The sequence below is a fragment of the Stegostoma tigrinum genome, chromosome 31 (assembly GCF_030684315.1).
Source record: "Stegostoma tigrinum isolate sSteTig4 chromosome 31, sSteTig4.hap1, whole genome shotgun sequence".
In the NCBI taxonomy this organism is placed as follows: Eukaryota; Metazoa; Chordata; class Chondrichthyes; order Orectolobiformes; family Stegostomatidae; genus Stegostoma; species Stegostoma tigrinum.
The window spans coordinates 3,896,541-3,910,573 of record NC_081384.1 but is presented as its reverse complement, the minus strand read 5'-3'; the positions used below and the strand labels follow the sequence as shown (position 1 = coordinate 3,910,573).

Sequence of the window (14,033 nt, the reverse complement as noted above, 5' to 3'; positions counted from 1 at the left end):
CCATGATCCTATTGAATGGTGGAGCAGGCTCGAGGGGCCGAACGGCCTACTCTTAATCCTGGTCTTTTTTTTGGTCTTATGGCTTAGGGGATGTTGGGGGTCTGTAGCCTAACAACTTTTAAAAAGCTCCTCAAGCATCATAAGATTCAGGACTGTTGGCCTGGTGCGAGAAGGTGACATTATTGTAGGCAGTAGTGTGTTTTTGGTGGTACAGACTCGATGGGCTGAAGGATCTCTTCTGTTCAAATTCTATGATTAGTTGCCTCCTTGAGAATCAGTGATGGCGAGCGGTTGACTATAACTTGCAAGAGTGTGAAACTCTCCAAGGCAGTGAGCTGCAGTCAATGTTTTTGGGCAACTGCATAACTAAAATATGCAGGGCATCACATGAAAAACATCACCCTCTACTCAGAGTGGAGAACTCAGGAGCTCATTCCTGCCAAGGATGTCCATTGGTAGTCTGTAGGCACGAGCAAGCCAATGGCTCCCTACACAGTGATAATGGGAACAAGAAGACAAATGAATGCATTAGAGCATCTAAAAGTGCCCATGACAATGGGCGCAGCCCTCTCCAATCTCAGATCGTTTGCTCAGATGCTGATCCCTGTTGTCACTGAAGGACTATTCACAGCTGTTATGCAGTTCTGGACTGTCAGACACCCTCTGAGCACAGAAGATAGAAGAGGCCACCTCCAACCCCAACATCTATGGAAAAGTGTCACAACTCTGTTCTTCCCATTTTAAGAATCTGCTTACCTTTGCGTGTGGCCCTCCATATACTGTCTCAGTGCATGATCTTGCAGATGATGGGAGGCAATGACTTAGTGGTATTATCATTGGACTGTTGATGCAGACACCCAGATAATGTTCTTGTGACCTGGATTTGAATCCTGCCATGGCAGATGGTGGTATTTGAATTTAAAAAAATATCTGGAATTAAGATTCTAATGATGACCATGAATTCATTGTCGATTGTTGAGGAAAAGCCCATCTGGTTCACTAATGTCCTTTAGGGAAGGAAACTGTCATCTTTACCTGTCCTGGACTACATGCGACTCCAGACCCACAGCAATGTGGTTGACTCTTAACTGCCCTCTGGGCAATTAGGAATGGGCAATAAATGCTGCCTGGTCAGCAATGCCCTCATTCTATTCTTGAATAATAAAAAAGACTTCATCCAGGAGCAGCGCTCTATCTGGTTCCTTCCACAAGTTGGTGGATGGACCAGATGTAATCCTCTGAAATTTCCCAATCTCCTGTAGAGGAAGAATTTGATCCCCTCCTGTCTCAAGAGAGGGAGAGTAGTGAAATCATGTGTTTACATATCTTAGCTGTGTCTCTCACACACACACACACACACACACACGCACACACACACACACACACACACACACACACACACACACACGTGTTAGCACCTGACCTTTTCCCACGACAGCAGCCTGCTCCTCTACGAAGGCAGATGGAGGACTCTGGGGCAGGGTCCATTGCAGCCTATAGGAGCCTGTGATCATGAGGACATAAGATGTGCAAGCAGCACCCTCCCCTCCCCATATCTCTGCTGAATCAATAGATAATGCCATGCAGGAATGACAGAGACAGGAGAGCAAAGCTGACTGTATGTCTATCTGTATTTACTGTGAGTTACATCACAGCAAATTCTCCAATTTTGAATAGCCTGTGCAGTTCTTCTCCTGTATTGATAGAAACCATTGAAATGTTAACAAGCACCCCAAAACACTCACGCTATCACTGTTGTAGTTTTTACGTTGTGTTCCACAAATTAACAATAACATCCCCTGTCGTGGGGGTGGTTATTATTGAGTTAGTGCTTCATATGTTTAAAACACAAATGCTGCCCTATAAACTTTGCAGACTGCTGTGCACAACAAATTGTACATGGTACTTGTGTTTTTTGGTGGGTGAAAGAAACTGCCAAGTTTTAACCAATCACCCGCTTCACATGCATTAACAACTTTCATCTGTTGCTTAAATTATTCTCACATGGTCTGGCAGTGGCGCTCAGGATGAAATTCCTGTTCATAAAAATATTAACTTTTTGCGCTGACATTTGGTAAGCCTCATTTTGTTGAGGTTTTGAAATATTGTTCTAATTTCAGGTCACTGCTTTTGGCAGGAAGGTCAAATAATTGAACAATAATTGCTCCTTTTTTCTCTCTGCCTCAAATTTGCTGTGATTTTTGGACATTGTGCAAAATTTTGAGTTATGCCAGCACTCTGACTAATTCAACACACTGAGTTTTTCATTCAACATGTTTTATACACAACTTTAAAAAAAAATCTTTATTTAAAAGGGGATTATGGCCCAATGATGAATGGTTTGTTTCAATAGAAAGCATGGAAGCCTAATGGTTCTTGCACTAAACATATAGCCCCAGGTTGTAAGTTTAAACCTCGCAATGGGTGGTTGTGAAATTGAATTAAAGAAATCTGTTAATTTGAGGAATTGACCATGAATGCTTTTGGGCTATAATAAAAACTTAATGTGCTCATTTAAAACACTTCAGGGAAAGGAAACAAGCACTGAATCTGGCCGCCATGTGACTGCAGTAGTGAAATCTTGCTACAATTGGGGTAATTATGGACAGGCAATAAATTCCATACGGTCTCTGAAAGATTCAACTTCTATTTGCTGTCAAGATTTTGATGATAAGGGATCTTGTGTGGGGATACCATTGAATCCCTACAGTGTGGAAATGGGCCATTCGGCCCAACAGGTCCACACCGGCCACCCGAATAGCATCCCACCCAGACCCATCATCATACCCTTGCCTTGTAACCCTACATTTCCCATGGCTAATCCGCCTAGTGTACACACTGCTGGACACAATGGGAAATTTAGCATGGACAATCCACCTAGCTTGCATGTCTTTGAATTGTGGGAGGAAACTGGAGCACCCAGAGGAAACCCATGCAGACACAGGGGAAGTGTGCAAACTCCACAGTCATCTGAGGATGGAATCAAACCTGGGTCCGTGGTGCTGTGACGCAGCCATGCTAACCACTGAGCCACTGTGCCACCCCCTTTTTCTTGCAAATAACTTTTTACAACATGTTGTGGTGCTGTGAGAGGCACAAACGTTGATCCTTTAGTGGTAGTGAGAGGGTGAACAGGTCAAGGACAGTCCTGGTGTTGGCACCAATTGGTTGCTTTGTGGTTCTCAGTAGGAACCATTTCAGTTGGGTGTCAGTGCTGGTATCAGGCAGTTCAGTCAGTATCGGCAGGGACAGCTGGATTAGCTGGCAATATGTTGAAAGCGCTGCCAACCTTGCATTTACAGCAGCCGCCATGCTGGAGTTCTTCACTTTAATCTCCAAGCTGCCAAGGAACTGACCAAAGGACAGGAGCAATGGTGGAAGGAAGATGTCGGGGTGCTTCACTATTCACCCTTTCAGGCTTTCTTCTGGTTTCTAAGGTGAAGATGAGAGGTTCTGGGAGATAGGAAGATGAGGCCTGTCCCACTCACTGAGAAAAGATGGAGGCTGCAGGGGAAGTCACCCTCGTCCAATGGTTCCTTCTGTCTACCAAGGTGACTGCTCCTTGCCTTGCAAGTAGTAATATGAGCAGGTGTGATTGGTATAGAGAAGGCTGTTACATATTCTGTCAGAAGCAGGGCTGTATCTCAGAGAGATGTCCATCCGCCTTTGAATGCCACTTGGGTTTATTGAGAAGGCATATGCTTGAGGGATTTATGCCCGACATGTGATTTTCTCTATGGAGAAACTATTATTTTGAATTCTATCACAATCAGTGGCTATCAATGCTGGCTAATGACCCTTCAGTAGATAATGTCCACTGAAGTGAAGCCCTTGGGTTGGAACTCAGGCTTCCTGTGGCATTGCTGATTAGCTTGGCACGTCTAGTGCATGGTGATGACAGGTGCACAAAGGTGAACCGACCTCACGTGCCCATCGAGGGGGATTTGGAGGTCCAAGTGCCATTTGGGTGAGGAAATGGGAGAGGTTAATTGTTTGTGTTCTCTCACTCTGGGTCACATTGAACGCCCCAGAAAGACCAGGGTCCAGTCTCCTGCTTCTGCAGTGACACATCATTTCATGTTCACCCACACACCAGTGCATGTGTCTCTGTCAGTGTGTATATGTCCCTGTCCACTCATGTCTGTGTTGGTGTATGCATGTGTGTCCATGTGTGAGACTATGTGTGTGCTCGTGATTAAATCTGAGGCCACAAGATGCAGAGGACACCACAGATGAGTGTAAGAAACTGGGGGACGTTGAAGGCTAGGGCCTGAACCATGTGTGACTCCACACTCACGGCAATCTGGTTGACTCTTAACTGCCGTCTGGGCAACAATGGGTGAGCAATAAAGGCTGGCCCACGCAGTGATACCTCCATCCCATTAAATAGAAGTTCCAAACAGGCTGAATCTACCACCGAGAAGGACAAGGGCAGCAGACGGATGGGAACATAAATAGCACCTCAAAGGCTGGTACCCCGTCACCAAGTCACCTTTGATTTACACGTTCACAGTACATAACACTGACCCAGTGAGCACAGAGCCAGCTCCTAGAGTCGGCAGAACCCCTGTTTATATCGGTCAGCAAGAACTCCCGGATTAGCCCGGATTAACCGCTCCAATCAGGAAACTCATTTTCTCCGAGGCCCTGCGATCACTGAAATGGCTGCTCTGGCATTGATCTCCATTTGAACTGGGCGATCATTCAACCTGATGTTTATTTCTATTGGTTCTGATTTAGGTGTTACTACGTAATTTAACTGTTCCAAACCATATGTAGGTGGGCTTTCCAGGGTGTGCACTCTCCTAGATACCAGCCTATGAGTTGTCTCACTGAATTCTGGCCGAGTGGGACTTTTGAGCCTCAAAGCTACATACTGGCAGCAACTACTGGATCCTTGGTAAAATTTTAACTGGTTGCGGCTTGGCTTTGTTTTGGGGTTTTGCTGTGGGCTGACCTTGGGTCCCTCTGCTTAGGACATGTCCTGAGTGAGGCTGTGCAGTTGCCTTCACTCACGTGTGGTTTCTCCAAGCTTGTTTGGCCTGGCGAGGGGCTCCAGTTCCATTGAAACATCCTGTAACTCAAGTGCTCCACTTGGCGCATTTTTCAATGACAAATCCAGTTGTAGTCCAGTTGGGCTTCACCCAGTAGGCACTTTCACACGGTCATGTCATTAATCACGCAGACCAAACAGTCTCTCAGCATCTCACTTGGAGTCAAACCAAAATCGCGTGCTTCTTCTTGTGATCTTGACTTCGTCAAAAATCCTGATACAGATTCATGTTCTTGAACAGCTGAGTTAAACCAACAGCATCTCAGAATTAGAGGAGGCCTGGAGTTGTAATATTCATTAGCTAGATGTGTCAACTTTTGGAAGGTTTTAATAACTAGTGCCTCAGGGAAAATTAGGCTCCAAATAACCAAAAAGGCTGCAGGCCCACAAGCTGTCAGGAGAATTACTTGTTGCATTTCATCTGCCCCACTCTCATTTGCTCAGACAAAATAAAGCATTCTTTCCACATAGTGGGCCCAGCCATCGCCAAGATTGAATGCATCAAGCTTCCCAAATAGTGGCATAATGCCAGAACCCAATTTAAAGATGACTGTTGCAAGTGAATCTCTTCTGGGGTGTGTTTTCCTCTCGTTGCTACTGATATAATTCCATGAAGGCTGGTATCCCATCACCGAGTCACCCTTTATTTGTACATACATTGTACATGACATCGATGCAGCTGGCTCGGAGAGTGAACAGAACCTCTGACTCTCCTGTTTATAGCTGTCAGCCAGGGCTCCCTGGTTGGGGCTGTTAACCGGGTCCAATCAGGGAACTCATACTCCATCTGGCTGACCTCTTTACAATCATCATAATTACCACCTTCAAATTCAGGCAGATTCTAAACTCCGTTCTTAACAGCTATGTAGGTGTTGTTAACCCCTCCCCCAATAAACTGCAGAGGTTCCAAAAAGCAGCTCACATACTCCTTCGCAAGGGTAATTGGGATGGGTAATAATTGCTGCCTGTGACATCCTTTCTCCCCATGAAACAATTTTAACAAAAGCTCGACTGTCACCAAGTGTCTTATGGGGCATTAAGCTGTTCCACTGTCCTCATGGAGGTGGCTCAACACCAGAGTAAATGGCAATAAAAGTACTGTGGATGTGGGAAATCTGATCAAAAAGCAAAGTGCTGCAGTGCTGTGAAGGAGAAGATGCTTCCTGCAATGATTCAATTCCATTCCATTCCCCAAGTTGCACCATCTTTGTCTCATCTGTCTGATGCCAGCTTCCACCAGGTCACCTTTGACATGACCTTTCTACTTGCCAAGAATCCCCCACATTGACTCGGCCATTCATTGCATCTGACTCATCTCCTGCATTTCTGTCTTTATTCCTCCCCCTTCTCAGAACAATGATAGGATTCCCTTGTCCTTACTTTCAGTCTCTACGTTCAAAGGACCATCCTGTGCCATTTCCACCAGACTTGCCCATTCACCTCTTTCGTTCTCATTGTCTGAGGTCCCAAACCCCCCCACCGGGTGAAGCCACATTTTACTTGTAGTTTGTCTCAATCTAGTGCACTGCATTCTGCTGCTGACAATGCAGTCTCCTTTGCATTGGCAAGACCAAACACAGACTGGGTGACATGCTATGCAGAACACCTCCTTTCTCTCCACTGGACCATTCAGTTGCTTGCCATTTCAATAAACCACTTTGCTCTTATGTTGACACTTTTGTCTTGAGCCTGCTTACAGTGTTTCACTGAAGCTCAACACAAGCTGCAGAAGCAACACCTCATTATTCGCTTCGACACCTTACAGCCTGTGGGAGTCAATATTGAATTCCACAATTTCTAAACATGACTTCAGTCCATTATTACAAACTTCATCACCCTTCCCTGGCCATGTCTTGTTTATGTTGTGATCGAGTAACTTAAGGTTGAGTTTGTTGAAACTCAGGTGTATTATAGCTTCTTTCTGGAGCTGTCTGCAATTCCAGTCTAAAAGTCAAAGTCACAAATGACATAAACTTCCAGAGGTAGTAGATGCAGGGACTCTGGTGTGAGTATTGTGTGAATGGTGTTTTGATGTTGTGTCATTATACTTTTAATGTGTTTAAATCTTTGTGTTACAAGTAAATAGTTTGTTTTATTCTATTTTAATTCTTTTTGTACATAAAGTTCTGTTTTATTGTTAAAGCAAAATTGTTTCAGCAGCTGTGTCAAGTGATGTTTCACCAAGAGACCAATTTGTTAAAACAAAAATAAATCAATATGTGATCAGTCAAGCCAGGTTCCTGTCTGGGACCTATGTTGTCTGGTAATAACTTCAGCTCAGATCAGAACAGTGTCTTGTGGACTTTGCTTTCAGCAGAACAAGCCAATTCTCTCCTTTTTCACACCTCTCATTAACACCTATTTTATATCTCAATTACTCCTTTACTACCATGAGTATTCCATTGTCTTTTGCTCCAGGTACCCTCTCTACCTGTTTAACTCACTACTGCCCCTTTTCTGTGCCACCCCCACCCCCACTGACAACAATTGACGATCAAGATTGACTTCAATATTAAGGGGAGGCGGTTAATTGTTTTTGGTACTTTAGAAATTTTTTTCAGGTCTCATTCTAATAGTATTCATTACGAAAACTGAAATTCCATCACAGTATTATTTCTGATGGTTTTAAAAATGTCCCAAACAGATGAGATTCAGAAGAATCCCAGCCAAAAGGCTGAGTTCATCCTGTGGAGGCCAGTAAATAGGATAATATGTTACGGCTGTAAATTTGTTGGAACGTTGGGACTGCAGGAGATGAAATAGGCTGCACGAGTGCTTTTATCAACTGCTGCCAACAGGCATTAGACATTTGATTAGTGGTTTCTAAGGAACAAACATGTGTTTTGTTGGGTTTTCAAGTCTGTGATTTATTCCAACCACCTTGTCATTATTTTGGTGTTGCACGCTCGCAAAACTGTATTTACACTGTACAGTTATCCTTTTTCCTGTAATTTTGTTTGCCCTTGAGGCTTTTCTTAACAGGATAGGGGAAGAACTTTTTTTGGAAAACGCTTTTTCAGGTTGGCATGTATTTCAAGGAATAGCAGTATGTGGTCACTCTGCTGTGTGGCAAAGCACTGTATGTAGCCTGTAGTGTATCAAGAAATAGATGCCAGTTCTTGACTCTTCTACCTGGGGAGCTGTACTCAGACCTATCCCTCAATCCTCAAAACCTGTTTTCAACTGAACCTGTCAGATTATTTGTCTTTGAAAGGTGTCAGATTCTTTTATTTGTGATCAGAGATAATGGAAACTGCAGATGCTGGAGAATTCGAGATAACAAAGTGTGGGGCTGGGTGAACACAGCAGGCCAAGCAGCATCTTTACGAGCTGCTTTTCAGGGTTTGATTCCACGTTGAAAGAAATAATTATTTCATGATGTTACTTTTGAAGCAAGTTCAGTAGATTTCATGTGCTCAACTGGCTCAAATGAACTAATATAATGTAATGTGCCTTAATCTGTGAAGGCAAAAATGTGGGAAATGAATTGAATCCCTTTTGGAGATGCTGTAGATCAATGCAAAGGAATGCTGCTGTGGGATTAATTGGAATTGTTTTGGCCCAGATTCATTGCTTTTCAGTGTAAAGTGTGCATATCAAGGAGAATAATCCTCCAGCTACATTTATAGAAAGCTGTCTGCATTTTAGGGGCAGGGGTGTAGAGAAATTATTTTTCATCTTGCTGGGCATTGTCTGTGGGGTTAGCAACTGGATTCTGCTTGCCCCAACCAAGCAATTGCAAATTTCCCTCATGCAATAAAAATTGGTGTTCCCTTTTTGGGACTTGGTATTTTTGTATCTGTCCTCATGACAGCAAGATTAAAAAAAACTGAAACACACTGATAGCATTTTTTCCTTCTTTACAAGTAATATTCCGAAACTGTTTCCTCAAGACAGGAACTTCGATACACCTGTCAATTTGTCTACTGGGATCTTTTATCCTGAAGATCTGAGGACACCCATTCCATACTTGTGCTGAGCTGTTTTTTTGAGTTAGAATATTTTCAGTATGTCATTTCCTAAATACTGTTTTGTGGCGATCGTGGTATGGCCTTAACGATGGAGCCTGATGTGACCTTTGCTAACCTCTGTATTGAAGAAAACATATGAAGTATTTAAAAAGAATAGATGTTAAGTCAACCATTAATAATTAAACCATTTCAGATATTTTCAATGTGTACCTTATTTTATGATCCAGCAATGGAAGTAGGACTGTCCTATTACTCCTACCCTATTGTGGCAAACAGTTATAGAATCATAGAGCTGTACACCTGAAAACAGACGTTTGGTCTAACTCGACCATGCCAACCAGATATCCTAATTAATCTAGTCCCATTTGCTAGCATTTGGCACATATCCCTCTAAACCCTTCCTATTCATGTCCCCATACCTTTTAATGCCTTTTAAATGGTATAATTGTACCTGCTTCCACCATTTCCTCTGGTAGTTCATTCCATTTGCGCACCACCCTCTGCGTGAAAAGGTTGCCCCTTTGGTCCCTTTTAAATCTTGCCCATCTCACCTTAAACCTATGTCCTCCATTTTTGGACTCCCCCACCCTGGGGAAAAGACCTTGTCTATTCACCCTATCCATGCCCCTCATGATTTTATAAACCTCTATAAGGTAAGCCCTCAGCCTCTGCTGCTCCAGGGAAAATAACCCCAGTCTATTCAGCTTCTCCCTATAGCTCAAACCCTCCAATCCTGGTAATGTCCTTGTAAATCTTTTCTGAACCCCGTCACATTTAACAACATCATTTCAATGCATGGAAAAGTTATCAATGATTTTGTCACTTTTTAAAATTCCTGCTGTCTGCACTATGGGATAGATATTCTACTTTGGTCTTTTAAAAGTCAAGTAAATGTAATCTTAGGTCAACATTGTATCAGAGATAAGAGGAACTGCAGATGCTAGAGAATCCGAGATAACAAGCTGTAGAGCTGGATGAACACAGCAGGCCAAGCAGCATCAGAGGAGCAGGAAAGCTGACTTTTCGAAATGTCAGCTTTCCTGCTCCTCTGATGCTGCTTGGCCTGCTGTGTTCATCCAGCTCTACAGCTTGATATTTCTGTCAACATTGACCATGTGACCAATACTGCAGCTTTCTCGGTTGTGACTGTGCAGCTCAGAATAGCACTAATGGGAATTCTTTCAGATTTTTCACTGGTCAGCTGACCCAGTGACTTCAAGTGAAGTAAACTCTTTCCATTGAACTGTGGTTGGCAGAGACCAGTGGATCAGTACCTGCAAATGATTGATTTGAGTCGTTTGTACACCCCACCCCTATTATTAAAAACCCCTTACAATTAGAGGGGAAAATACTTTATTTGGACCCTTTCATAATATCATGATATTAAAAAATCCTAGTTCCCTGACTGTTGCGTTTTCTGTGTGATAAAGTGTAGACAAAGTGAACAGCCACATGTTTGTGGCCAGATGATCTGTTTTGGTTGAGTGGAAATTATTGGGCAGGACCTGAGGGAGAGCAGCTTGCTCTTCAGAATAGTGGAACATGATCTTTCACATTCACTTTCAGACTAGACAGCGCCTCAGTTTGACAAATTGCTGGAAAGACAGTGGCTCCTACAACGCAACATTTCTCAGAGTAAAAGTAAAGTTGCCAGAGGACCTGTAGAGCTGCTGTCTCAGCAGAGAGAGGCAATTGGTGGTGATTTAACCTGAGGGTCACCTTGCCTCAGGTAAGGTTGTGGGACCTTCGTGGTAACTTAAGCTGTTGTGTGAATTGAACCCACACTGTTGGCATCACTTTGCATCACAAACCAGTCGTCTAGCCAACTGAGCTAGCTGACCTCCCAAAACGGTGTCCAGATGGTGACTTAGGGCCTGGGCCCTCGAATTAACAGTTTCAAGCTGTACCGACTGAGCTACCTAGGTGAACTTGCCCCATCAGGTCCTCCAGTGTTTGGAGTTGGCGAGGATGATTGAGTTTTGAATTAAATGGAATCCTGCAAGAACATGAAAGGACAAATCTCTGACCAAGACCACCATATTCTTGTGAATTGTTTAATATCATTTTTAAATATGCAGCACCAAATCTGTACAGCATCATATTATGGCAGGAGGCCATATTGTTAATTTGGCCCTTCAACCTGACTGTCTAACCAGTGTTTCAGCTATGAACTGACTGCCAGCTGTAATTTGGACAATCCTGCAGGTCTTGCAGCTTTCTCAAATAAACTTTGCAACAATTTCTATTTGAGATTTTTCCTGTAATTATGAGCACCCCGAGATTACAGTGTGGTTACAGCACTGAAGGCTCGTGTTCTGTGGCAGCTCTCTGAATGAGTTTCTCTCCTAATGCCATCCTCCTACCTTCTCCCTGTAGTTCTGCATTTTGTTCCTTTTCTGATGATTATCCAAATTCCCCTGCCATCCTTGATTGAAGTCACTACAGGGGGCTGAATTCCAGAAACTAACCACTTGTTGCATGAAAGCACGTTTTTTAACCTCATGAAACACTTGGTTTTACTGATTATTGTAACCCTGTGCCCTCTTATTCTTGATCCTTTCGTGTGTGGTAATACCTTTTCCCTACTTACTCTGTCTAGACCCCTCATCATTTTGAATACTTCAATCAGATTTCCACTTAGCCTTCTCCGCAAGAGAACACTCCCAGCTTTTCTCAGCCATCTTCATAACATAAATTCCTAAATACTTGGAACCATTGCTACACTTTTCAGTTTGACGTTCGCTTCGAGGGTGTGAATGATCTCAAATGGAAGGAGGAAGAGAATTAAGCCTGTAAGGTTTCTCTGCTACAGAAATGCTGCAGTCATTATGTTTGACTGAAAACCCATTTGGTGCATTTTTGCATCCAGCTGTGTGACAACTTCACCCTCTTTATAAAAGGTCAAATACATCGGGCAAAAATGCAAGGCGAATATGTCGGTACTCAGAACTGACAATTAGAATGTTAGGGCCTGCCTGGATTGCAGTCTAATGCATTATGATTTCAAGATAATAAAGATTAACTGTATTTGTGAATGTAATCTTTATTTGTTATCCGACTACTGTAATCACTGAGATGTGTTTCTGGTAGACAACATATTTCTGTAATAAAAGTTTGGATCCCTCCCAGTAGGTTTGGCAGAGACTCCCAGTGAATCTGTTGCGGAGAACGCTTGCCTTCACAGCACTGCCCTCGTTTGTCTTCAATGCCTCTAATAATAACTCTGTTAAATAGGTCAAGTATCCAAATGTGGATGGTATTTAACCCACTGAGCATTTAAGTTTCACAATGCCAAACTCTTCTGCTAGTATCTGGAGCAATTCAATGTTGCAGCAGAAAAATATTTGTAATAAGACAGCTGTATGGGGACTTGTCAAGAGAGAGGTTTCACCTTGATGTGCATTGCCTGACAATAGTCAAAGCAGGGCCAGCTAAGGTGATCATGATGCAATGGATCATTACCTTAAAGGGAAGAATGAACAGGGTTACACGATAAAGTGAGCAAGTAGTCTGAGTGCATTGCTCATGTGGGCAGCTGGCACAGACATGACAAGCCAAATGGTGATCTTTGCTAAATTTAGTTTATTCACACGGGGGATGTGGGTGTCTTTGGCTGAGCCAAGATTTGAGAAGGCAGCAACAGATCATCCACTTGGCACTCCTGGATGAAATCATAGAATCCCTACAGTGTGGAAGCAGGCTGTTTGGCCCATCAAGTCCACACCAACCCTCTGAAAACCTTCCCATGTGTACCTCGATAACCATACATTTCCCATGGCCAATCCATCTAACCTGCACATCTTTGGACTGTGGGAGGAAACCGGAGCACCCGGAGGAAACCCACACAGACACGGGGAGAATGTGTAAACTCCACACAGACGGTCACCTGAGAGTGGAATTGAACCCGGGTCTCTGGCAGTGTGAGGTAGCAATGCTGAGCCACCCTGCCATCCAAAAGCCAACTGCACCCTCACCCTAACCCTAACCCTATCGCAGACCTGAATCTACTTCGTTTCCAAGATCTGACGAGTTTGAGCATTTTCAGACTAGTATGGCCATAAATTGCTGCAGATGTTTTAGCCTTTTCTGCTGCACTGACGTTGAATGGAGATATTTCTAGAGCCTCCTGTTCCACCAGTTAGTTGTTTAATTGATAACCACCATTTGGAAGTGGCAGGACTGCAGAGCTTAGCCCTGATCTGATGATTGTGGAATCACTTAACTCTGCCCATCACTTGCTGCTTATGCTGTGTGACACTCAGACTCCTGTACAATAGCTATGCCAGGAGTGCCTAGTAGTGGTCCTGGCATGCTGTCCTGCCCTCTCCATTGAACCAGGGTTGGTCCCCTGACTTGATGGTTACGACTCAGTGTGGTATATGCCAGACCCTGAGGTTGCAGATTGTGCTGTGGTTCAGTTCTGCTGCTGCTGCTGGCCCTCGGTGCCTCATGGATGCCCAGCCTTGGGATCCGCTCAAAGTCTATCTCATTTAAAACCATGAAATCTCTGCTGCGTTGTGTGACATTACCCTCAATGTGAAAATGTGACTTTATCTCCACAAAGATGGTGTTGTTGTTACTTTTACAAGTTACTGTCATGAGCAGGTACATCAGCGGTGGGCAGTTTGGAGAGGAGGTTGTCAGACATATTTCTCCCGTCTTGGTTCCTTTACTGCCTGCATAAAACCCAGAGGAGCAGCCATGTCCTTGAGGATTTGACCACCCTGGTTTGAAATGGTGTTGCTGTGCCATTCTTGGTGATGACCATTGGAAATCCCCCACCCAGAGTCCCTTCTGCATCTTTACCAGACTCGGTGCTCCTCCATGTGGCGTTCGCTGTGGAGGAGCACTGATGTTTGAGCTGAGGTATGCATCAGGTTTCCTGAGACCGTGACATCTGTGGGGTCGGGATTCAATGGCAACTTCTTCCCGACTGTATATCACTGTTCTGCCACCTTTGCTGGGTCTGTCCTGTCGATAGGACAGGAAAAAATTAGAATTGACTAGAA

General features: G+C 43.8%; 1 protein-coding gene across 2 annotated transcripts in view; it reads left to right on the top strand.

Moving 5' to 3' along the window:
• Window positions 1-14,033, top strand: part of skap1 (src kinase associated phosphoprotein 1) — a 389,377-nt gene that overhangs the window by 32,852 nt on the left and 342,492 nt on the right. The gene's annotated exons all lie outside the window — the stretch shown is intronic.